The sequence below is a fragment of the Geotrypetes seraphini genome, chromosome 3 (genome assembly GCF_902459505.1).
Source record: "Geotrypetes seraphini chromosome 3, aGeoSer1.1, whole genome shotgun sequence".
In the NCBI taxonomy this organism is placed as follows: domain Eukaryota; kingdom Metazoa; phylum Chordata; class Amphibia; order Gymnophiona; family Dermophiidae; genus Geotrypetes; species Geotrypetes seraphini.
This window is the reverse complement of record NC_047086.1, coordinates 127,960,415-127,984,099: the sequence shown is the minus strand read 5'-3', so window position 1 is coordinate 127,984,099 and position 23,685 is coordinate 127,960,415. Positions and strand designations below refer to the sequence as shown.

General features: G+C 42.2%; 1 long non-coding RNA gene across 1 annotated transcript in view; it reads right to left on the bottom strand.

The window, feature by feature from the left end:
- Positions 1-12,442, bottom strand: part of LOC117356823 — a 42,420-nt gene extending 29,978 nt beyond the window's left edge. Inside the window, exon 1 of the long non-coding RNA XR_004538719.1 lies at positions 12,350-12,442. This is a non-coding gene — a long non-coding RNA (uncharacterized LOC117356823). The remainder of the gene's footprint in view (positions 1-12,349) is intronic.
- Between the last annotated feature and the right edge of the window lie 11,243 nt (positions 12,443-23,685).

The following is a 23,685-nucleotide window of genomic DNA, read 5'->3' as shown; positions in this document are numbered from 1 at the left end:
ATTTTACAAAAATAATTCCCTGCACAGTCAAGCCTGCAAGGATTACTAGATGTCTTTCAGCAGCTCCCCTCCCTCCCTCCCCCTTACCTTTGTGGCCAAGTCAAAATGATCTACCAACAATAAAATTTTAAAAACACAAAGCACGCTGTACGCAGAGAAAATGTTAATTATCATTTATATTCCGCGGGTTTTCAAGGAGGTCAAGGCAGATGACTTTATGCAATGTCACCTCAGTAACAACTATACAAAAATAGACAAATATTCCCCCTCCCTTTTTACTAAACCGCGATAGCGGTTTTTAGCGCAGGGAGCTGCGCTGAATGCCCCATGCTGCTCTTGATGCTCATAGGCTCCCTGCGCTAAAAAACACTATTGCGGTTTAGTAAAAGGAGGCCATAGTGCAAAATATAGACAGCAGATATAAATTCTCAAAACGGACACATTTTGACCACTAAGTTGAAAATAAAATCATTTTTCCTACCTTTTTGTCTGGTGATTTCATGAGTCTCTGGTCCTTCTTCTGGTCCTTCTTCTTTCTTCTCCTGCCCCTTCCCCCTCTTTCTTTCTCTCTCCCCCTGGCTCCCCTCTTTATTTCTGCCTTTCTTTCTCTTTCCCCTGGCTCCCCTCTTTATTTCTGCCTTTCTTTCGCTCTCCCCCTGGTCCCCATCTTTCTTTCTGCCTTTCTTTCTCTCTCCCCCTGGCCCCCCTCTTTATTTCTGTCTTTATTTCTCTCTCCCCCTGGCCTCCCTCTTTATTTTTGCCTTTCTTTCTCTCTCCCCCTAGCCCCCACAAAGCCATGGTGCCAATTTCTCCACTTCCACGATTCTTTCCCTACCCTCACCCCCAAGCCAGCAGCCGATTTCTCCCTGCTCCTTCCCCCATGTCCTGATGTCCTGAACTTCATTGGGCAGCAGCATTCACAATTCACTGCTGTTGCCCGCTTCAGGCCTTCCTCTCTGTCGGGTCCTGTCTTCATGAAAACAGGAAGTAGGCAGGACCCGGCAGAGAGGAAGGCCTGAAGCCAGCAACAGCAGCGAATTGTAAAAGCTGCTGCTGCCCGAAGAAGGTAATGGAGCACCGAAGCAGACCGCTTCTCCCCCCTCCCAGCCGAACACTCGCTGACCCTCCTATATCTCCCCCCCCGTGAATCTTTCCGACCCTCCCAGCGAGAGCAGCAAACCTCCTTCCAGTAGCGTCGGCTGTACGGAGATTTCCTGCTTTCGCTGGGAGGGTCGGAAAGGTTCACTTGGGTGGGGGGGAGAGATATCTTTATACATATATAAAAGCTGATAGAAAAAATATAAGATATAATATTCCAGAGAGACAAGGAAGATTAAACCCAAGGTGTGGTATACTTTTGGATGAATAAGAATGTGGATGAACAGCAACCACTTATTAAAAATAAGCCATTTGAAGGATATACTGATGATCATTCCCTTCTCACCCTGTAACAGTTATGACAAAATTGTCAGTGGTTTGTTTGTTTTTTTTAAATATAGATTTGATGCAGCTGATCGTGACACTTCATATTCTTTGCACTCTCTAGTTATTTTGCAATACTTATTGTCAAATCTAGGGGGGGTGGGGTTAGACAGATATAATGTGGCTAATTGTGCCAACTTTGATGTCTTGTGTTATAAGGACTCCTGAAGAAGGCAGTGTTTGCCAAAACATGGACCATGTCAGGTCCAGTTTTACATCTTCTTTTATGTATTGCTCCAGTTAGATATTTTACTAAACTAAAGTAAACTAAACCTTAAGTTTGTATACCACATCATCTCCATAAAGATAGAGATCGGCACGGTTTACAGGTAATTCAATAAATGAGGGAAGGACATAATAAGAAATTAGAGGTTATGAAGATGAGAGCTAGCTTTACATTTTAAATAGATAGCTTTACGTTTAGGAGAAAAGCCAGGTTTTCAGATGCTTTCGGAATAATTGGAATGAGCCTAGGTTAAGCAGCGGGGCAGGGAGGTTATTCCAAATCTCAATGAATTTGAAGAAAAGGGATTTCCCTAATTTACCTGCATACATGACGTCTTTTAACGAGGGGAAAGATAGTTTGAGTTTGTGGGCAGATCTGGTAGTGTCAGGTCTTGAAGAATTCCAGGATAGTGGAATTAGGGGAGGAAGAATGCCATGTAGGATCTTGAATATTAGGTAGGTACGTTTAAAGTGAATCCTAGAAATCACCAGAAGCCAGTGAAGTTTGTTTATGTTTTATAAGTTTTTGTTTTAAGTTTTAATAAACCATTTTTTATCCTGAGTCATCCTTATACTACTGTGTGGACTTACACTTTTTGGGGGGTTGTTTCCTGTTGTATGATGGACTTTACCCCTTTCTTTGTAGTCATCTCATCATGTAGAATATACACATATATTTTCAGATTTAAGATGGAGTATTATGGAAAAAAGCCCAGCCCATTTTAATGGGTACAAGATAGCTTGTTTGTTAGCACAAGAACAGTTTTGGATTTAACATCTTAAGACTTTTAAACCTTATGGTTTAAATCAGTGGTCTCAAACTCAAAGCCTTTGCGGGGCAACATTTTGGATTTGTAGATACTTGGAGGGCCGCAGAAAAAAATAGTTAATGTCTTATTAAAGAAATGACAATTTTGCATGAAGTAAAACTCTTTATAGTTTATAAAACTTTCCTTTAAAGAGTTTTACCTCATGCAAAATTGTCATTTCTTTAATAAGACATTAACTATTTTTTCTGTGGCCCTCCAAGTACTCTATTTTTTCTGCAGCCCTCACATTTAAAGTTTAATATCTTTTCTTTCTCAAAACTGGCACATTTCAATCACTATATTGAAAATAAAATCATATTCCCTACCTTTGTTGTCTGGTGACTTTATTTTTCTGTGCTTTCACTATGTTTCCAGGGCCTTCTTGTCCTTTGACTGCTTTTCTCTCCGTCTTCACTTTCTGCCTTGCATCCATCTTTGGCATTAACTTAATGTTCAATTTTTCTGCTTTCTTTTCAAAATCTACGTTTCCATGTCTTACCTTCCCTTCCTATCTCTCTCTTCTTCCGTCCTATTTCCATGGTCTGGCATCTCTTTCCTTCCTTTCTCTCCCTCCCTCCTTCTTCCTTTCCCCTGGTCTGGCATCTGTCTCCTTCCCTTCCCCCATGCCCTGGCATCTCTCCCTCCCCCTCCATGGTCTGATATCTCTTTTCCTTCCCTCCCTCCCATGAACTTGGCTTCTTCTCTTGTTCCTCTCTTCTCCCTTCTCCTTCCTTCCCTCTCTTTCCCCAATTGGGTGCAGCAGCAACAGAAGCATTTCCCTTCCCCCTTTCCTGTGCAGGAGAGGCATTTCTCTTCCCCTTTCCCTCCCTCTCCCTCTCCCCTTCCCTGTACAGCAGCAGCAGCAGCATTTCCCTAGGGTCCCCCTTTCCTATGTAGCAGAAGCATTTCTCTTTCCCCTCCCCTTCCGTTCTCTTCCTTGTGGAGCAGCAGCGTGTCTGGCCAGCTCGTTCCATTCAAAGCCGCGGGAGGCAGCTCCTTGTGAGATCTGCACCTGCGTCTGAAGCCTCTCTGATGTTGTGACAACAGAGAGGCTTCCGATGCAGGAGTGGATAGCGCGAGGAGCCGCCAACCGGCGGCTTTGAACGGAACGAGCCGGCCAGACACGCTGCTGCTCCAAAAGGAAGGGAAAGGGAAAGAGAAATGCTGTTGATCGCGTCCAGACCGTGGGCCGCAAATAAAACCTGGAGAGCCACATGCGGCCCGTGGGCCGCGTGTTTGAGACCACTGATTTAAATGAATGGTTTGCTGTGAGATGAGTGTAAGTGGAACAATAAAGCTCTTTGATGGCATCATGTTTTTTGAACTTTATTGGAGTGCAGATGGTGAAGTAGAGAACTGCCATTTTCAAAATTTCCTTTGAGTATTAGAGCGTTTTCACTGTCCCTCAATAAGCAGCAAAACAGGGTGCTCAGGCAGCGAACTTACTCTATTGGACTGAGATAAGTCACATTGAACTTTTGGATTACTTGAGAATTATTTTGATTTGGGGAATTTTTGTATTTACAAACTCATAGGGCTCCTTTTACGAAGCTGCATTAGCGGTTTAACGTGCGTAATAGCGCACGCTAATTTGCCAGCCGCTACTGCCTCCTCTTGAGCAGGCGGTAGTTTTTCGGCTAGCACAGGGGTTAGCGCGTGCTAAAAAGGTACATGCACTAAAGCCGCTAACACAGCTTCGTAAAAGGAGCCCAAAGTGTCTTTGAATGAACATTGATTTTTCTATGAAGTAGGCATTATGAAATATTAGTGATTTTGATGTCACAGTCCACTGAGATTTGTTTGGACACTATTTTGGAGTAAAAGATGATGTAAAGGTGCGGTCTGGTGTGATACCCAATTCATGGGAAAAACCACAGGGGTACTCCAACTATGATACTGGATCCCCAATTCTGAGCTCACTCCTTATCCACTAATACTATATCTTATCTTTTAATTTTTGTATCAGGCATTATATACAAGGCTGTTTTGTGGTTTGTTCAGACTACTTTCATTAGATCATTTGTGTTGTGAGCTTGTCTTTATATCCTCCCTTGCTTTTTGGGGTTTGTTGTTGTTGTTACATTAATATATATAATGTAGACATGAAAATAGATTAAAGTGAACACTGCAATCCTGGTGAAAAAAACCCCCATAGGGTATTTGCAGGAGTAACTTCCTTCCATGTACCAAGAAAAGAGGAAAGTTACTAAATGTATTTAATATTATCTGAGGCGTTAAGGAAGCTGGCTTGCATCAGCTGTCTTTCTTGATTTTCAAAATTGAAAACAAAAGATTTAAATGTGGCAAATTTGTTTCTGTAAGACGTAATGAACTGTGTGTCGGCAGCAAAGCTCCAGTCGGGCACTGCATTGTCTCCTCAATGCCAATTGTTTGTAGCAATTAATTTCACCCAACTGAAAGGATTTCCTACTAGAGATTAACCTGCTGGAATGTCTTTGGGCTGTCATCAACCACCAGGAGACACATTACAGCGGATTAATCAGATTCTGGGCAAGACCTCAGCACCACTGTTTTCCAGCTCCTGAGCAAGGTTTATGGCTAGCCAAGTGCTCCAGTGTAATGTTGGAAGAGCAGTGAATACCTGCTTAAACAAATTCATCTTTTTATGATGGTTATTAAATTTAGCACATGGAAACAATAATATATTTTAAAGACACGTGGTCAGCTTACATGTTGCCAATGAAAATAATGCAGTGTTCTATAATGTGCTGGAAACCACTATCTCTCAAATGAACTTCCTCCTTATTTGAATATGGCTTTTTTTTATTTTTTGCCTGTTTATTTGGATAAATAGACTCTTATTATATGTTCATTACCACATTTATAGTGTTTCTAGAAAGAGATATTGTAGTCGTAGTGCCTCTGAAGCTATTTTGTTCTGGTCTGTGGTTTCTTCTCTGAATTGTAATGTTTGTTTTTAAACTGCTGTGGTCAATGATTGCTCATTACAGGAGCAGAAGGAGCCACCGTGGGGTTTCTGCTTTGATAAATTACAGCCTATCCTTCTACTAGGTTTCTCTTTATAGCCCCTTCCCTTTAAATAAGCCTCAACCAGTGGGACCCTTTTTAACATCCAAACCTTTCCCTTTTTACCACAGCACAAGAGTTTTTGCTTGAAGTGCGTTTTCTCAGTACTCTATTAAAGAATACAGCATTTAGTTTTGTTGTATCCAGTTAAAGTTAACCAGATGTGCTGAATATTTCAGCATAAAGATAAGCAGATAATCTCTCCATTTATCTGTATACCTGCTATTTCTGTGACTCTGCTTACAGTAGCAGTTTATCCTTTACATTACATTACATTACATTACATTACGGATTTCTATTCCGCCTGTGCCTTGCGGTTCTAGGCGGATTACAATATAGAAAGTATCTGGGACATTCCAGTAGAATTACATTTCAGGATAGGAGTAAGTTACAGGAACAGTGAAGAGTTATGATATTACAATTTCGCAGAGGATATTACTTATTACAGAAGATAGTACATATAGCAGAAGATAATGCATTTTGCAGAGGTAATATATGTTAACTCGATCAGTTACTTTACTAGATAGTGTGATATATCATAACTATCTGGATACCGTAATTGAATATCTGCCCAACCGGGTTTTATTTCCTGATATTTTATTGGAGTCAGAGAGTTCCCAAACACTCTACTGCAGTGGTCTTCAGTAATTTTTAAGTGAGAGCCATTTTGGATCCAAAAGGGCTGAAGGAGAGCTGACAAATATCTAATCTAATCCACAATTTATTAATCGCACTATGCCAAAATGGCTCAAGGCGATTTACATTCAAAGAGGCCGTAAAATCTACGTGAAAATGCAAAAACAATTAATAATTAAAATATCATCATAACATAAATATTACAACAAGTCATATAAAAAAGTTTTCAAATTTTTACAAAACTTTAAGGACTCCTTTTACGAAGGTGCGCTAGCGTTTTTAGTGCACGCTACAATGCTGCACGCACTAACTACACGGAAAATACTAACGCCAGCTCTATGGAGGTGTTAGCGTTTAGCGCACGTGCTAAAACCACTAGCATACCTTCGTAAAAGGAGCCCTAAGTAATTGATATCCATCCTAATGTAAACAGGTAGATTTTTCCAAATTGTAATGGTAGCGTAAGCAAAAAAGGAGTTGAGATGTCATTTATGCCGTAACCTTCATCTTACTTGTATTCAATTTCAACTTATTAGTAGAAGCCCAATCTCCAGTTCTATTCATGCAATCGGTGACCTTAGCTGTAATGTCCTCTTTGTTTGAACTTAATGGAATTAATAATAAAAATATATATATATCAGCAGTAGTTCTCGTGAGAACTGATGGCAAAGGCACACAGGAAGCAGCGCGGGGCCGGGCTGGAGATTGAAAAGATCTCTCCTGCTGGCTGCGATTCGAGGCGGCAGCAATTCCAGACCATCCAGCGAGGGAGGTACCTGGTGGATGATTTTTTAAAATTGTATAGGCCGCCCCAGTTTTGCAAGCTGCACCCACTGTTCCGGCTTGCAAAACCAATATATAGGCCATGGCTTATATATGGGGAAATACGGTACTCGTAAATATATTAAAGCATAGGAGAAATAGAAGAGGCACTCCACAGAAAGAAACGCAGCTCCTACAAAATGTTCCATCCTTCAACAAGCTATAATTCCTGTTTACTAAAAATTCGTTAAATCAATTAAGTACAGATCCACTTATATCCAGCTCACTCATTATGTTGACACCAATAACGCCTCATGACATTCATTCCTATCAGAACTCCTGGCCTTGGTCACACATGCAGAACACAGACAAACCCTATGCAAACACAGGACCACAAACTACAAGTCCTAACATACTGTACACAAACGAAACCTTAAGATGCCAGACTCTGCATGCAGTACAACACCAGAGAAATAGAAAGAAATGCATTTCTATCTGAACAGTGCAAAATATAGACAGGCTGTATCTTGTTCTAAAATACATGTGAGATGGACCTCCATTTGTGACGCACTGACTGGGAGATCCACATTCTGGGCTGGCTTTCCTTTCTAAAATTCCACTCCAGGCTATCAGATAGGAGAACCTGAAATTCTGTTTATGTAAGAGCAGAAGTGGTTTGGCCTGTGTCTGCATAGATAGGGTTTGCATGTGCCTGTCAGTGAGCATATGTACTCCATCTCGCTAACACCCATAGAGAGGTGCTGACCTGTGAGGAATGGGCAAGCATCACAGTGGTGGTGTTGCAGCTGAGATGTTGGCTTCTATTGCACAGGGCTCCAGAGTTCCACAGGACAGTGTTGACAGTGAAAGTTACTACTGACATACGCACATGGAAGTCAGGATTGTAATGCTGCCATTTTTAATAGCAGCTGGGACCAGAAGAAGCTTTAGAGGCGTCCCCACTGCTGATAGAAACTGGGGTGCGAATTTTTGAGCAGTAGTAGCTCCAAAAAAAAGCAAGCTAAAAGAGACCAGATCCACAAGAGCCTCACATAAAAGAAGCAGGCAGTGCTTTGGGCAACAGGGGAAGAATGCTAGAGAGGGAGGGGGAGAGAGAGAGAGAGAGAGAGAGTTTGTATCTGAACACTGAAGACAGGGTGGTAGGACTGAAGAAAATGAGTTCTGGGCAAAGGAGAGAAATCAAGAAACAGGGGAGCTGATGCAGAAAGCCACACAGTAGACCCGGCTCAGTGCGCAGCTTCTACCATGAAATCAGCATGAAAAAATCTTGCTGGTATGCAGTATGGCTTTAATGAGCATGCACATTGCTGTCATGTTAAAAGCATCACAGTAATTGCAAAATGTCTCCCCTCCTGAGTAGGGCCTGAGTAGTGATTGGCTAAGACTTTTTTTTTAAGTTGTGGCAGTCTGCATCAGCCCCAATCTTCCTCACCTCCATCCTGATTTGACCCCACTCCTGCCCCACATTAAATGGTTTATTTATGTTTGTTTATATGTATTTATATACCGCTTTTCGAGTCAAACATCAGTGCGGTGTACATCAATTTTAAAAAGGAAAGGAACACCAAATAATCATGGTACAAAGATACAAAAAAGAAAAGAAAAATTAAATAAATAAAAACAAAATTTTTAAAAAAATCATTTAGTTGCTGTATTGAGAGATGCCTAATTGAAAATTAAAACCAGATCATAAATGAAATTAAAAACATACGTAAACTAGTAGAAAACTAAGAGGGAAATGCCAATCCAAATAAGTAAGTTTTTAGCATGGCTCTCTAAATGTAATATAAGTACCAGTAAGTTCACTACGAAGTTCATTAGGAAGTGAGTTCCACAAGAAAGGTACAGATGCAAAAAAAAATGCAGAATTTTAGTTGACTTATGTTTAACCAGGTGAATTGATGGTACTGTCAATCTATTTAAATTTGATGACCTTAGTGATCGCGAAGGTTTATACGGGACGAGAAGTTTTGCAAGATAGTCAGGTTGCCCACTATTTAACACTTTAAAGGCCAAGGTCATTGCCTTAAACATCAGCCTGAATTTTATTGGTAGCCAGCGATATTCCTTAACTAATGGAGTCACATGATCATATCTAGGAGCGTTTGTAATAACTCTATCTAGAGGCAACCCTTCCTCCATCAACCCGACTCTCCATCTAGTTACAATATCCCAAGTATCAAAAGGTACCTCCCCTTTCCACAGCTTAAAAAAAACTATTCCTTAGTGTCTAGTGGCATCCTCAGTCCCTCCTCTGAGCCCTCCAGATCCCTGAACCTCAGTGAGGCAGAATTGATGCCCACTTGCTCCTGCATCTGAACTGTCCTCTTTGAAAATGGCCTCATTTGACCCTTACCAATGCCCAGTGGGGTGCACTGAGGGCTTTGGTTTGCCAAATAAGGGATCTTACCCCTTATTTGGTAGTTTCCATCCAAACTACCAACCAAGGAGAAATTCCCTTATTTGGCAGACCAACCCCTCTTGGTGCATCTCAGGATGTACCAGGCAGGGTCAAATGCTGCTATTTCAAAGATGGCAGTGTGGAGGCAGAAGCAAGTGGGCATCACTCCTGTCTCATTGAAGTACAAGGGGTAGGGGGCCTAGAGGAGGGTTCAAGAATGCCACTAGACACCGTGGAATAGGTTTTCTTAAGTCAGAGAAAGGGGGTAGGAAGGAGCTCTCTAAACACCAGATTTTTAGTTTTTGAGCTGGTGGGAGAGGGAGTCATGCTGGGGGTGGGAGGGTGCCACTAGACACCAGATAATGTATTTTAATATTTCAGGAGTAAGTGGATTCAGTTGGGGGGTAGGGAGATTGGGATGATCAAAGCTCCCAGGTGAGTATAAGCCCTCACGTAAGTAAATCACTGAATACCTCTACAAGGATGGGAAAAGGGGGCAATATCTGGAAAGCAGTATATACTAATGCTTGAAGTATGGGAAACAAGATTCTGGATCTAGAAGCTGTGATGGAAGAAGAGGAGTTAGATATAGTGGCAATCACTGAAACGTGGTTCACGGAGAACCATGACTGGGATGTAGTTATACCGGGCTATAATCTATTCAGGAAAGACAGGTAGGAAGAAAAGGAGGGGGAGTACTGATATGTTAAAGGTACTTTAGTTAGATTGTGAGCCTTCGGGACAGTAAGGGAATTTTCCAAGTACCTTTCTTATTTCTAATCTTAATGTATATTTTCTGTAAACCGCTTAGAACCTAACGGATGTAGCGGTATATAAGAAATAAATTACATTACATTACATTACATATTAAAGCCACACAATTGCAAGATCTTCATGGTAAGGAAGAGGCACTGTGGATCAATTTGGAAAGAGGGAGTGGTAAATATATTTATATTGGTGTGATATACAGGCCTCCTTCACAGACGGAAGAAGTAGATAGAGTTTTAATAGTAGACATTCAGAATATATCTAAAAAAGGGGAAGTCTTGCTAATAGGTGATTTTAACATGTCAGATGTTGATTGGGGTATCCCTATCTCCCGAGACGAAGAACCACCTGCCATCCATCTTAAAGCAAATCGAACTATGGATGACCGAATTCAAATTAAAACTCAATTCAGAAAACACCAAATTCTTCCTGGCGAGTCTGGAATCCTGTGGACTACAGGACTGGAGGCAACATGGATTCATTAGACATAAGTCTTGTCAGACAAATCTGATCAATTTCTTTGACTGGGTGACCAGAGATTTGGATAGAGGATGTGCGCTAGATGTGGTGTATTTAGATTTTAGCAAAGCCTTTCAAGTTTCAAGTTTATTAATAAATTTGATAAATCGCCTATTAGAATCACTAAGCGATGTACAAAATCAAAAATAGAGTATAATAAAAAGAAACAAACATTTAACAAAGTACTTTCGTCAAAAACAAACATGAGTTGGGAAGGAAAGGATCAAAGTTACAATTTTCTGGTTGGGGTAGAAGAAATGGGAAAAAGCAAAAGGATAAGGGGAAGTAAACCACAGCACAATTTGGAATCTCGCTAAACATTTAACATTTGACAGTGTTCCACACAGACGTCTGATAAATAAACTGAGTGCCCCTTGGGATGGGTCCCAAAGTGACGAGCTGGATCAGGAACTGGTTGAGTGGAAGGCAACAGAGGGTAGTGATCAATGGAAATTGCCCTGAGGAAAGGGATGTTACCAGTGGTGTGCCTCAAGGTTCTGTTCATGGGCTTGTTCTTTTTAACATTTTTATAAATTATATTGCTGAAGGGCTGTCAGGTAAGATTTGCCTTTTTGCGGATGATACCAAAATCTGCAATACAGAAGACACCCGGGATGGTGTGAATAACATGAAGAAAGACCTGGTGAAGCTTGAAGAATGGTCTGAAATTTGGCAGATAAAATTTAATGCTATGAAATGCAAGGTTACGCATTTTGGCTGCAAAAACAAGAGGGAACAGTACAGTTTAGGGGGTGAAGAACTTATGTGCACGACGGAAGAGCGAGACTTGGGTGTGATTGTATGCGATGATCTTAAGGTGGCCAAACAGGTTGAAAAGGTGATGGTGAAAGCTAGAAGGATGCTAGGGTGCATAGGAAGAGGTATGGCCAGTAAGAAAAAGGAGGTATTGATGCCTCTGTATAAGACTCTGGTGAGACCTCATTTAGAATATTGTGTACAATTCTGGAGACCACACCTTCAAAAAGATGGAGTCGGTACAGAGGAAGGCTACTAAAATGGTGTGTGTTTTCGTCGTGATAAGGCATATGGGGGACAGACTTAAAGATCTCAATCTTAATACTTTGGAGGAAAGGTGGGAGAGGGGAGATATGTTAGAGACGTTTAAATACCTACGTAATATAAATTTGCATAAGTCGAGTCTCATTTGAAAGGAAACTCTGCAATGAGAGGGCATAGGATGAAGTTAAGAGGTGAAAGGCTTCGGAGTAATCTGAGGAAATACTTTTTTACGGAAAGGGTGGAAGATGCGTGGAACAGTCTCCCGGAAGAGGTGGTGGAAACAGAGACTGTGTGAATTTAAGAGGGCCTGGGATAGACATGTGGTATCTCTCCGAGAGAGAAAGAGATAATGGTTACTGTGGATGGGCAAACTAGATGGGTCATTTGGCCTTTATCTGCCATCATGTTTCTATGTTTCTATGATAATGCAGACTGCACAGCTTTCTATGCTGCCTCAGACCTAGCTGTGACCATGCAGTAGACCTCAATGCACAGCTCTGCATTGCTGTGAATTGAATAAAAGGCCAATTCCTCACAACTGGGCATGCCTGCCTTAATCCTCCTCCATTCCACAGGAGCTCAGGCTGTCCTCCATTTCTATGTCATTTTCATTGGCAGACAAAATGTCCTCAGAAACCTCCCGATCTTGGGCACCTACACGTTCCTGCTGAAGAACTGGAATTTGCTGCTTCATTATCCTTGGCTATAGTGGGCTGACATCCTCTGCTTGGCCAGCAGCTCTCCAACTCTGTGTCTGCCTTATGCTGTTGAGAGCTCCACCCTTTTCTCTGCCTGCTACTGTGTGATTAGGTCTAGTAGCTGCAGCTGTGTTACTAAGCCTTGCAGCTTCAGCATACTGAAGTTTACTAATCTGGTTTAAACCAGATCTAGGTTTGCTGGTAACAGGAATAGCTCCAGCCCTGTCTTGCTGGGACTTGTAGTTCTACTTACCTTTCTTTCACTGCTTTCTTAGGAAAGGATAAACAGGTCTTAGGAGTTTCTAACTCCATTTGTGGGCTATTGTTTAAAGGAATTTTCTTTCCCTGCGGTGTTCTAGGAGATGCCTTAGGTGTTGCAGGAACCTGGCCCAACTCACTGTGGCCAAGATTCTTAAAAAAAAACCACGTTAAAAAATGGCAGGCTGCTATTGCAGCCGTTCTGGTAGTGAGTTAAAAAAGCAAGTCATTCTCCCAAAAACGCTCATGCAAATGAGGTTGGCAGAGAGTAGCGAAGACTTGCTAAATTTGCATGTGCCCATCGCTGGCGATAGTGATGGGCACATGCGCAGAATAAACACAAAAATAAAACAAAACAAAACCAGAAACACAATAACATCTGGAGAGATGTTCAATCTCTCCCACTGCCAACCAACACACACCCCTCCCCTGCAGCAGGGGAGATGCCCACTCGATCCCACTGCCAAGCGAACCCCCACCAACGGGACAGATGCCCACTCTCTCCCACTAGAGAATGACACGGGGAAAAAAATTTAACACCATTCCCGCCCCGTCCCCGTGAGCTCATCCCTGTCCCTGCCCCGTTCCCGCGAGCTCAGTCCCCGTCCCCACCCTGCAAACTGTCAGATCCCATCCGCACAAGCCCCAAATAGTTATGATTTTATACTGAACTTATTTTATTAAAGTATAAAAAGAGACTATTCTGTACAATTGTCATTTTATAAACACAAATAATACAGAGCAAGGATCAACAAAACCCCTGTCTCCTCTCCCTTTCACAAATATTCCCTCCACTATTGTGAAAACTGAACAAACCAAATTACTACAGAATGCTACATAGAAAAATCAAGCTAACAGGAATAGTGTTAGGGGAGAGCAACTAGGGAAACTACCCCCTGGTCAGAGAGAGAGCCCTAAGCCAGCTGGAAGCTAAAAAAGCACAGCCTGGGCTTTGCGGTCCCCAGTTATATCTAATACTAGCTCTAGCAGGATACATATTTCAAATCTGAAATATTCTAATCACAAAATATTAAATAATTTTTTTTTCTACATTTTGTTGTCTGGTAATTTTATTCTTCAAATCACATTGGTCTCAGGCTTTGGTTTTGGGTTCCTTCTGTCTTCATCGTGGCATGGCTGGCTCCTGAAGGTAAAATAGGCCCAAGGGGAGCTGGGGAGGAGATGCCGAGTCTGACACGGGCGCAATTTTTTTACCACAGGAGCAAGACTTTTCACCACTTCCACGGGGCGGTGAAAAGTCTTGTCCACATTCCCGCAGGGCGGTGAAAGGTCTTGTCCCCATTCCTGCAGTAAACTAGCTGCAAATGTCCCCATTACTGCAGATTTACTGCGGTGACCAAGGTTTACTGCAGTAAACAGTCCGCATGTCATTCTCTATCTCCCACCACAAACACCCCCCTGTAGCGGCGACCCCCCCCAGCAGCGGGATAGATGCCCATTCTCTCCTGCCGCCATACAACCCCTCACCCCCTTATCTTGAATTAGTTGGTTAACCGGAGGAATACCTGCTTCCTGTGGCCAGCTGGCCCACCTCTTCAAAATGGGCCTTCTCCTCTCCAGTGCATCCTGTGATGCACCAGGGAAGGGGCTCTGATTGGCCCAAGTTGTTTAAGGCCCCTCCCATAGGAGTGCATCCAGAGCCTCAGGCCCCTCCCTGGTGCATTGGGGAGGGGAAGGCCCATTTTGATGAGGTGGGCCAACTGGCCACAGGGAGTAGGCATCCTTCCAGTCAGCCAGCTAATTCAAGGTAAGGAGGTGAGGGGTTGGAGGCGGGAGGTGTTGTATGGCAGCAGGAGAGAGTAGGCATCTCTCCCGCTGCTGGGAGGTTCGCCACTTCAGGAGGGGTGTTTGTGGTGGGAGAGAGTGGGCATCTCTCCCACTGCTGGGGGGTTGTTGTTGCTGCTAGGAGGGTATTGTTTGTGGCGGGAGAGAGCGAGCATCTCTGCCGCTGCTGGGGGGGGGGGGGGAGGTCGGTTGGCTTTCTAGCAGTTTCCAACACTGCCATGCCTGGGTTATAAACAGTGCTATCATTGTACTGGCACCTCTGGACCAGCCAGTCACTGATTTTTGTCACCAAAAGCCGACGCCACTCTTAGAAAATGGCTCGGCAATTGTTAAGAATCCACCAGAGTGCTCATTTCAATGTTGAAGAGCCCATTTGAATGTAAGTGTCAGAGACTGCTAGAAACCTCACAAAAGACAGAGATACGCCATTTTGATAATCCGCCGCTAAAATGCCTGCAGGCTAAACCATCAGAAAACAGTTTAGCGATGGCGTTAAAGTTTTGAGAATCTGGGCCATGTTTGGTTTCTGTCTTCTGCCATTGCAGATGTTCCTTTAACCTCACAGGGTCTTCCCTGTGACAGTACGTTCGGAGTTAATAACTGGGATGAGTTTAAAACTGTATTAGATTTTGAAGTTCTAAAAGCACTGAAGCATTTGCACTCTTCTTCATTTGCTTTGGACAAACTTCCTTTTTCTATCATGGTAAGAACAAGAAAGATTATTCTTCGATTAGTAGCCTATCTGGTTAATCTCTCTTTAGAACAAGGGGCTAGTCTTGATACACTTAAGTTTTACTGTGGTTACACCTTATCTGAAAAAAGGTAAATCTGATGCTAAAAATAAATAAATAAATAAATACAATATTCTGCCTACAGACCAATATCTAACTTGTCTATGCTCAGTAAGGTCATAGAGAAGATAGTACTTGATTAATTACAGGAATTTGTAGGCAAACAGAAGCTGTTACATTACAGTCTGGTTAAAAGATATTCTCGTCTTCGAAAATCAGGAATATGATGCATTATGGCTGCAGTTTAACCAGCCAAATAGGATTGCATAAACAGCATTGGCCAGTTTAACTTAGCCAGTTAAAGCTGAATTATGGTACTTAACTGATTAAATGCTGGCTACAAGCACAGTTTCCATGCTCAAGTGTCTTCTGAACCCTGATTTGACCTGATCTAGTTTCGATGAGTTCTCTAAGAAATCTGATATTTGTTGGCAGGCTAGTTTGTCTAACTGGTCACGTGTTAATTCCATCCCCGCTTCACCCCTGGATTGCCCTCAAAATTACTGGTTTTAGTTTATTGTTTATTGAAAAAAATCTTATCGTATTCCGTGTTATCTCAAGAATTCTAATTGGATTACAGATGTATATACATGTAGCATTCAATGAAAATAGGAAAAAATGAAGAACAAATATCAAAACTTAAAAGAAATACATACATAAAAATTAATAAAGACAATATCGAAAAAAATAAATTACAAAACTATCACAAAAAAACAAAACAACATAATACTAAATATATGACATTGCACCATCAAAGTATTGTATCTCTCAAATCATACCTTGATCAAAATGATAACAGCACAATATAAAATATAATGTGAGCTTAACTGTTAAAACAGAATCATCTTTTTAAAATCTTGTTAAATGCTGGTATTGATCTAATTGCTTGCACCTGACATAGCAGATTGTTCCATAACTTAGGCTCTGCTACATAAAAAAATTGAGGCTCTATATTCCTCAAGCCTGATTGATTGAAATTAAACATCTAACAGATGCGCTGAAGGGGAGCATAGGGATCCTACAGGTTGATGTTAATGTAGAGAAGCAGAAATGGCTGGTGAAATACTACATATTTGTTAAAATGTTGAACACAAGTAACAAAATCTAAGAATGAATTCTGTATTCTGTTGGTAAACAGTGTAAGCTTATAAGCATAGAAGAAATATGATCAAATCTGGACAGACCATACATCACATGAGCTAATGAATTTTGCGCTATTTGGGGTGATTTTAATGCATTCTTTGAAAGTCCTAAAAGCAAAGCATTACAATAGTCAAAATGCGGAATTTCCCATGCTTTGAATCGCCATTCTAAAATAATGTGTTGTCAAATAATCCTTAAACCTTTTTACCAATCTAAGGACTCCTTTTACAAAGCTGTAGTAGTGATTCCCACCTCGGCAAATTCACCAAAGCCTATGCAATTTCTATGGGTTTTGGTGCATTTACCACAGGAGAATTACGACGTCTACAGCTTATGCAAAACATGGCAATAAAACTTATTTATAAGTTAGGGAAATATGATCATGTCACCCCTCTCCTGAAAGAAGCCCATTGGCTACCTATTACATACCGTATCACCTACAAAACACTAATGTTGGTCTTTAAAATCAAATCTTCCCATCAACCATCTTTCCTTGACAAACTTCTTATCCCTTTTTGCCCTTCTCGGACTCTCAGATCCGCTGATCAGAATCTACTATCTATCCCCTCAATCAAGGAATTCTTCTATACCAGGAAATCTAACTTCTCTGTGGTCGCTCCAACTTTATGGAGTGCTCTGCCTCCCCAACTTCGTCATGAAAAACTCATCGATAAATTCAAGACACATCTAAAAACATTCTTATTTCAAGATGCTTTTCATAGCCCTTGAACCCCTCATCATCAAGTTAACCAACTGCTTTTAAGAAGCGATCCCATTCCTAATGTTTTCTCCCTCTTCCTCTCCTTTTTCTTTCAACCCTTTTTTTTCCCACACCCCCTTTTCATCACTAAAAATGTACTCTAACTCCCCTCCCCTTCCTTCTAACCTCACTATCATGTTGTTATTGTCTAAAGTCTTTTATGTACACTTGCACTTTTTCTCATAAATATTACTTTTTATAAGCATTTCTCCTATTCTTATTTTATCATTTTATTGTAAACCGGCTAGATACCAGTTGATGGTCGGTATATTAAAAATTAATAAACTTGAAACTTGAAAAACTTGAATCACTACTGTGGCTTTGTGAGGGGCCCTAAGTCTGGAAAATAAATAATACTAATTTTCTTACTTGGTCTCCCGTAGTCAGTGCCGCATCAATAATTACATTGGACAGTTTTGTCCAGTTAGGCCCCCTTTTACTAAGGTGCGCTAACCGATTAGCGTGCGCTACATGCTAACATGTGAATTTTAGTCTATGAATGCGTTAGCATTTAGCATGCACTAATCGGTTAGCGCAACTTAGTAAAAGAGGGGGTTAGCTTTGATAGTCAGAGGCACTACCTGATCAAGTGCCAATGACTATCAGTGGATAGCCCAGCACAGGTGATTTAACCTGGCCATTGGTATAGTAAGGATGGGCGGGGTGGTGGTCCACCCCAAGCGCCATCTTGATGAGAGTGCAGGCACCAGTCCTCCTCTCCACCCCGCTGCTCCTTCCCCACTCCCCCATTGCCTTGCGTGCACACCACTTCCCTTCCCCTGTTCCTCTGTAACGTTCCTGGTGTGAGCAGTAACCCCCAAGTTGCTATCGCACCAGCGTTGGCTCTTCCTCTGATGTCACTTCCTGGACCCACGCCTAGGTACGGGGGAAGGGAAGCAGTGTATGTGTGGCAGGAGGGGGCAGGGAAGGAGCATGTGGAGGTGGAGGGCAGAGAAGAGGGTGGGGGAGGGATGCCAACACCCCGGGCGCTTCTCACCCTTGCTACACCACTGACTGCCTGGTCAAGTGCCAGTGACTATCAGTGAATAGCCCAGCACAGGTGATTTAACCAGGCAGGCTTTGAATAGTGGCATCGCGGTGTAATAGCAATTATCATTAGATTTAAGTGACCTGTGCGTTGTGTTAGCATGAGCCGTGCTGAAAGTTCATTTGAACATAGGACAGCCACTGCCGCGCACAAAATGAGGAACTGAAGCCAAGCTAAGTGGTGCGCAAAGTCTCACACGCTATTATCTCATCAGCACCTGTGTTTGGGTAAATCACCCTCCCTGTGTGTTGATCCAATTATTAATAGATAAGAATAACAATAATTGACCTATGGCTTTTTATTTTTCACTTTTTCGCTTCCAAAGCTGCTGTTCAGGGTCAGTACTTTATTGCAATTTATTAGTTGACATTTGCAAAGAACAAACTGTTTAATTATGTAGATTTTATGATATGGTTTGTTTTTATCTTATATATGTTTTAATTGATGTAAACGGTTTAGTCTTTTTTTGTAAACGTTATAAAAAAAGTTTTTAAACACTGCAGAACTGAAATGTGTAGGTTCAGATCAATCCTGGGTAACGGCTACAGTAGGAAATCTGGATTATTATCCTTGCCCTGATAAAGTTTGGTGTCTTTACAGTGCAGAGCTACAGCAAGGTAGGGATGGGCTGTCATGAGCGGCTACTTAGGAAGCTGTGGAACTATGGGGGTTGAAGGGGACGTATACGGATGGATTAAACACTGGTTGGCAGGCAGAAATCAAAGGGTTGGAGTGAAGGGCCACTACTCGGACTGGAGGACGGTCACGAGCGGTGTTCCGCAGGGGTCGGTGCTCGGATCGCTACTGTTCAATGTATTTATAAATGACCTGGAAACGGGGACGAAGTGTGAAGTTATAAAATTTGCGGATGACACCAAACTCTGTAGCAGGGTTAGAACCGCGGAAGAATGTGAAGACCTACAAAGGGACCTAAACAAACTGGAAGAGTGGACAAATAAATGGCAAATGAACTTTAATATAGAGAAATGCAAGGTCATGCATATAGGGAAAAAGAAACCGATGTTCAGTTACAAAATGGGGCGATCAGTGCTAGGGGAAAGTAACCTTGAGAGGGACTTGGGTGTGCTGGTGGATACAACAATGAAATCAACGGCACAGTGTGCGGCGGCCTCAAAGAAAGCAAACCGAATGCTGGGTATTATTAAGAAGAGTATTACAACAAGGACGAAGGAAGTCATCATGCCGCTGTATCGTGTGATGGTGCGCTCGCATCTGGAGTACTGTATCCAATATTGGTCACCGTACCTTAAGAAGAACATGGTGATACTTGAGAGGGTTCAGAGAAGAGCGATAAAAATGATAAAAGGTATGGAAAACCTTTCATACGCAGACAGGTTGGAAAGGCTGGGGCTCTTCTCCCTGGAGAAGCGGAGACTCAGAGGAGACATGATAGAGATCATGAAGGGCATAAAGAAGGTAGAAAGGGACAGATTCTTTAGCCTATTGGGAACCACTAGAACAAGGGGGCACTCAGAGAAATTGTAAGGGGACAGGTTTAGAACCAATGCTAGGAAATTCTTTTTCACTCAGAGGGTGTGGACACCTGGAATGCGCTTCCAGAGGTTGTGATAGGACAGACTACATTACGGGGTTTCAAAGAAGGATTGGATAAATTCCTGAAGGGTATGGGGATTGAGGGATACAGATAGAGGTAGAGATAGGTTATGAAAGGGTATAGATAGAAGAATAAAGGGGACTAAAGAGTTTTAGACAAGGATCACCTTACAGGTCATGGACCTGATGGGCCACCGCGGGAGCGGACTGCTGGGCGCGATGGACCTCTGGTCTGACCCAGCGGAGGCAACTTCTTATGTTCTTATATCGTTTGCAAATGAGCAGGAAACAATGACATTTTGGGGTCGATATTCGAATAGATTTAACGAACCAGAAACGGCTCCTGGCTGGATAAATTGCCTGTTCAGAGCTAATTGCTAATTTTCACTGACACTTAACCGGTTAGCGCTGCTGAAAATAACTGATAAACGTTGAACTGAAAACCACCTATTTGGGGGGATACCAAGAGCATTTACTTACGTAAAATCCGGACATCTGGTAACCCTATCCAAGGGCAGAGTCAGTCCTTGGCTGATTAAGTTCTACTATTATTACTAATTATTTCTAGAGCGCTACCAGAATTACACAGCACTCTATAGAGTCAGAAAGAAAACAGTCTCTGCTTGAAAGACCTTACAGTCCAAATAGACAAGACAGCCAAACAGGATGCCAGGGTTGGGCATACAGTTAGGGGGATGAGCAGTGGACAGTGGAAAGTAGGGTTATAGACTGAAGGCTATATCAAAAATGTGGGCTTTCAGTCTGCTTTTAAACAAGGTAAGGGAAGGGGTGTGGCGGACAAACTCAAGTAGTTTATTCCAGGCATTCGGGGCAGCTAAATGAAAGGAATGAAGTCTGAAATTGGCAATGGAAGGGAAGGGTACAGATAATAGCAGCTTATCTGAGAAACAGAACTCTCAGGGAGGCATCTAAGGAGAGATAAGAGAGGAGAGATACTGAGGGGCTGCGGCATGAACACACTTGTAGATTAGTAATAGGAGTCTGAACTGTATGCGGAGGTGGATAGGGAGCCCGTGAAGTGATTTGAGGAGAGGTGTAAGGTAAGTGTAGCATGATTGGCAGAAGATAAGTCATGCAGCTGAGTTTTGCACTGCTTACAAGGGGGGAGAGGCAGTTCAGCTGGAGACCGGTTAGAAATAAATTGCAGTAGTCTAAGCGTGAAGTTATGAGAGTGTAGATAAGGGTCCATGTGGTGTGTTCAGAGAGAAGGGGTGAATTTTTGACAATGTAGAGATAGAAGTGACAGGTTTTAGTAGTCTGTTGGATGGATGTAGAAAATGAGAGGGCGGACTTGAAGATGACTCCAAGGCTGTGAGCAGAGGAAACTGGAATGATAATAGCATTATTTACAGCGATGAAGAATGGAGGGTTTAGGAGGAAAGATGAGCAGCTCAGTCTTGGACATGTTTAGTTTCAGATGGTGGTGAGACATCCAGGCAGTGATGTCAGCCAAACAGGCTGAGACCTTTTCTTGGATTTTAGGTAAAATTTTGGGTGCAGAGAGGTAGATCTGGGAGTCCTCAGCATGTAGGTGATACTGGAAGCCATGGGAGGAGATCAGGGCACCAAGGGAAGAGCTGTAGAGAGAGAAAAGAAGTCCTAAGACAGAAGCTAGCGGGATAGCAGCAGAGCAGAGCCTGCCAACACATATGCTACAGGTGCAATTGGAGCAGTAGGAGGCAAACCAGGAGAGGAAAGATTCCCGGAATCCAAGTGAGGACAACATTGTCTGTATATTATGTATGTTAACCTGTAGTCCGCTCTGAACTTGTAGGGGAGAACAGGATAGAAAATGAAATAAATAAGCAGTGATCAAGAAGTATGAGGATCGAGTAAAGGCCCTTAGATCTGTCCAGGAACAGGTCACTGCAGGCTTTGATGAGGACAGTCTCTGTGGAGTGTAGAGGGCGAAAGCCAAACTGTAGAAGATCAAGAGTCTTTTGAGATGAAAGGAAGTCAAGGCAGCAACAGAGGACAGCACACTCGAATAGTTTGGATAGGAGCAGAAGAAGGGAGACAGGCAGGTGGGATCCAGCAAGGGTTTTTTGAGAAGCGGCTTAACCAACCAAGGTAACCACATAAATAGTACCATATAAATATCCTATCTTTATGCAGTGACCCATAGCTAGTTAAGTGCTGAATATCGGCTTAACCAGCTATGTATAAGTTGATTCTGGAAACTTGGAAATTAAGCACCAGTGCCCAGATATGACCCAGCATTAAATTTCTGGGTTTAATGCTGTGGCAATCAGCAAAACATGAATCACCATCAGCTGAATATCAGAACCTTTGTGTTTTGTCATTCACCAATAATGCTGTGCTCCCTTTGGAAATACTGCACATTTTGTGGGAATAGGGCATGCTAATTTGGAAAGAGGGCACACTATCCTGATAGTGGAACTACCATGCATGTGCAAACTTGTGAGTGCATGTGTGGCCTGTTGGGAAAAGAGTGTGCCCACTTTCTGAAATAGTGCATTCCTATTATTGGGACACGACAAAAAAGCAAAAAGAGTAAAATAAAAATCCCTGTAAACAACAAGGAAATCGGCATGAAACGAGCGGCCCATCCCTACAAGATGGTGCTTGTTATAAGTAAAGAAAAAATATATATATACATACACTCTAAGCCCAATTCTATATATGACTAAAAAATTGGTGCTGATTAGTGCAGCGCTAAGCACGATTCTATACAAGTAATGTGCACTGAATAGAATCACGCTTAGCGCCCCCTAAGCATTGCTAGGTTTCCCAACTTTTAGGCATATTCTATTTATGCCAGGGTTTTCTTGGCCTAAATGCTTGCAACTACAGTATATTGTGTGCACATCAGCGCATAAGTCAAAAAACATGCGCATTACTTGAAAAAATGAAGATGATCTGCCCCCTAACCACACCTACTTTTAGATACGCACATTAGACAAGACACATATCACTTTGTACTATGCACCTACCAAATTGTGCGCTTAACTTTCAATTAATTCCAATGTATATAAATTATGAATTGCTAATTGCCAGTTATCAGCACTGATTAAGCCTATTAATCAATTAAGTTGTGTGCGTATATCAGCTATGTGCACTGATATAGGCGTACAACTTTGGGCACATTGGGGCTGATTCTATAAAGGGCGCCTAACTTAATTGGCAAAATACCCTTAATAGGCTCAACTTAAATGCTAAAAAAAAAAAAAAAATTAATTGGATGATAGGCACCTATCTGATTCTATAAAAGATAGGTGCCTATCACATGGTGCTAAGCGGCGTCTAATGCCTACGTGGGCGTTTCTATGGGCGGAGCGTGACTTAGGCGCCGCTAAGCGTGATTCTCCAAAAACTTAGGCACCTGAAATGTAGGCCTTTAAAACTCTCATGCTTTTACAAAGGCATAATTCTATAAACAGCGCCTAAGTGTGATTGACACGCAGCTGGCACCATTTATTTAGGCGCCGTTTATAGACTATGCCCCATTATACAGAATCTTTGCCTACATCATTAGAAAACAGAGATCACCACTTTTTCAAGATACTTTAATTCTGCCCATCAATTTCCTAAGTGAGAGGTCTTGTAATTTCCTGCTGTCTGTACAGCCAGCACTTTCTGCAGGGCACATTCCATAAGCTTGAAGCGTATGATTGCCAAGAGCATTAAACTGTGTTCTGACCCTCCCCTCCCCTCCCCCCCAGTGCTTCCTGAACTTTATGTGCAAAACATGCAGCAATGGACGTGAGGGTCTGATGATTTATCTACTGATTCATACTTTAAATACCAGCCCAAGCGAAACCACTCATTGGGTTGTCCTTTGTCATGCTGCATTGCGTTTCACCTATGAGGCAATTCCAGCTTTTAACAAGTTTTAGGCTCCTCCCTATGTCACGGCCAGAATTCTGAAAGTAA